Below are 3,288 nucleotides of genomic sequence, written 5' to 3' on the forward strand. Positions count from 1 at the left end.
CACCTCACACCAGTCAGAATGGCTAAGATCAAAAATTCAGGTGACAGCAGATGCTGGCGAGGATGTGGAGAAAGAGGAACACTCCTCCTTTGTTGGTCGGATTGCAATCTTGTACAACCACTCTGGAAATCAGTGTGGAGGTTCCTCAGAAAATTGGACATAGTACTACTGGAGGATCCCGCAATACCTCTCCTGGGCATATATCCAGATGTTCCAACTGGTAAGAATATACCTTCTTTTTAGCAACTCAAGATACCTTCTCCAAGAATGACCATACAATTGGACACAACATAAGCTTCAACTGATGTAAGAAGATTGAAATAATTCCAGGCATTTTATCAAACCACCACAGACTAAGGCTGGTCTTCAATAACAACAAAAACAACAGAATGCCCATATGCACATAGAAGCTGAACAACTCTCTACTCAATGATAACTTGGTCACGGAAAAAAAAAATAAAGAAATAAATTAAAGAATTTTTAAAGAATTTAATAAAAATGAAGGTACAAAATACCCAAAATTACCGGACCCAACGAAATCTGTGCTAAGAGGAAAACGCATAGCTCTGAGTGCCTTCATAAAGACATTGGAGAGATCACAGAATGCAGTTCAACAGCACATCTGAAATCTCAAAACAAAAAAAAAAACAAACAAAAACAAGCAAATACATCCAAGAGGGGTAGACTACAGGAAATAATCAAACTCAGGGCTGAAGTCATCCAAGCAGAAACAAAGAGAAATTTACAAAGAATCAACAAAACTAGGAAGTTTCTTTCAGAAAATCAACAACATAGCTAAACCCTTAGTCAAACTAACTAGAGCACACAGAATCAGTATCCAAATTAACAAAATCAGAAATGAAAAGGGAGAGATAACAATAGAAACTTAGGAAATTAAAAATATATATCAGATCCTACTTCAAAAGCCTATACTCAACAGGAAAATACAAATCAAATTTACACTGATATTCTACCTTACACTAGTGAGCATGGCTAAGACCAAACACTCAGGTGACACCAGATGTTGGCAAGGGAGTGGATAAAGAGGAACACTCCTCCATTTGCTAGTGGGATTGCAAGATGGTAGGACCACTTTGGAAAACAATTTGGCAGTTCCCCAGAAATCTGGACATAGTATTCCCTGAGGATCCACCTATACCACTCCTGGACATATTCTCAATAGATGTTCCAACATATAGCAAGAAAACATGTTCCACTGCGTTTGTAGTAGACTTATTTACAATATCCACAAGCTGAAAACTACCTAGATGTCCTTCAACAGAAGAATGGATATAGAAAATGGGGCACATTTACACAATGGAGTACTACTCAGCTATTAAAAACAATGAATCCATGAAATTCTTAGGCAAATGAATGAAACTAGAAAATATCCTAACACAAAAAGAACACACATGGTATGCATTCACTGACAAGTGGATATTATCTCAAAAGCTTAGAATACCTATGATACAAGTTGTAAACCATAGGAAGCTTAAGAAGAAGAAGATCAAAGTGTGGACATTTAAATAATACCTAGAAGGAGGAACAAAATAATCACAGGAGATAGAGGGAAGGAGGGTATGCCTTGGAGGGAGGGAGGAGGGAAGAGGAAATAGGTTGGGCATTATCAGGTATGGGAAGGGACAGGAGACAATTACAGTGGATCTGGGAATTGAATAGAAATATGTAGCAGTGGGTAATGGGGAACTGGGTGTAGCCACTAGAAAGTCCCAGACATTAGAGAATCAAGACACTTCCAGAACCCAGCATGGATAACATTAGCAGAAATGCCCTAGAAAGGAGAGATAGAATCTGTAAAGACCACCTTCAGCTGATACGCACCTACCCATCTCAAAATTGGTAACCCAGAATTGTTCCTGTCTAAAGGTAATGCAGGGACAAAAAATGGAGCAGAGACTGAAGAAAAGGCCAACCAGAGACTGTCCCACCTAAGGATTCATCTCTTCTGCAGACACCAAACTCCAGCACTATTGGTGATGCCAAGAACTGCTTGCTGACAGGAGCCTGGTTTGGCTGTCCCCTGAGAGGTTCTTCAGGTCTGCACCTGACCAATACTAATGCAGATACTTACAGCCAGTCAATGGACTGAGCCAGGGGACCCAAATGGAAGAGCTAGGAGAAGAACTGAAGGAAATGGAAGGGGATGGAAACCCCATAGGAAGATCAATATCAACTCAGCAGACCACTCAGAGGTCCCAGGGACTAAACCACTAAACCAAGAATATACATGGAAGGATGTATGGCTACATATGTAGAAGAGGCCTTTGGTCCTGTGGTGTGTTGATGCCCCAGTATATGGGGATGCTTGAGCAGTGAGGAGGGAATGGGTGAGTGGGTGGAGGAGCAACCTTATAGAGGCAAAAGGGAGGGTGCATATCATGGGTGTCTCTGGAAGAGAAAATGGGTAGGGGATATAATTTGAAATATAAACAAATGAAATGATTAATAAAAAAAAAAAAAAGGACTGCTCAGTGAGTACTAACTAAATGACCAAAGAATATATTTCCAAAGAATCAAGATACAAAGAAGCAGAATTCACAGGAATGCCTTTATAAAAAATTTAACCTAAAATATAAATAAACTATGAAGTTAAACATTAGAAATTAATAGTTATTACTAGAGAAAGCCTGAAGGGAATTCTTGAGATACTCGTAATGTTAATCCTTAGTCTCAGTTCTTAATTCATCAGTTAAATCCTTAAGAATGTCAATGTTATAGTCTTAAATAAGGTATTTAAGAATTAAATATATTTCCATAAAACCAAGACAAATATTTCAGTGAATTACCTAAATAAAATACATATACACAATTTAAGTTGGTTTAAAGGAAAAATTTTATATTGTAGATGAATGTTTCATAATTCTTATCAAATTATCCATTTTCCCTCATTAATTTCTGTGTGGTTATGACTAGCACAGAAAGTGAGCTTGTATGAATTCTAAAATTACATCTAGATTTATTATTTTGATGACTTTAGTTATCTCTTTGGGAATCTCAAATTTCTCATTTATAAAATAAACCATAATAGTAGTTAATTGATGATTTTGAATGAAAAGTAAAAGGTTGCAGTAATAAGGATTAGGGAGATGATTTAGAAGTTAAGAGCACTTTCTGCTCTTTCAGAGGGCCAGGGTTTGGTTTCCAGCACTCACATGTGGGTCATTGTGGAAAGCCGCTCCCACATTCGCCATTACAAGATGGCACATGAGCTGGGTGTTTGAACAAGTAAAAAGGCTTACTGCACATGTCTCTGGATAGTCCCTGTCC

This window comes from Mus caroli, chromosome X, assembly GCF_900094665.2.
Source record: "Mus caroli chromosome X, CAROLI_EIJ_v1.1, whole genome shotgun sequence".
Lineage (NCBI taxonomy): Eukaryota > Metazoa > Chordata > Mammalia > Rodentia > Muridae > Mus > Mus caroli.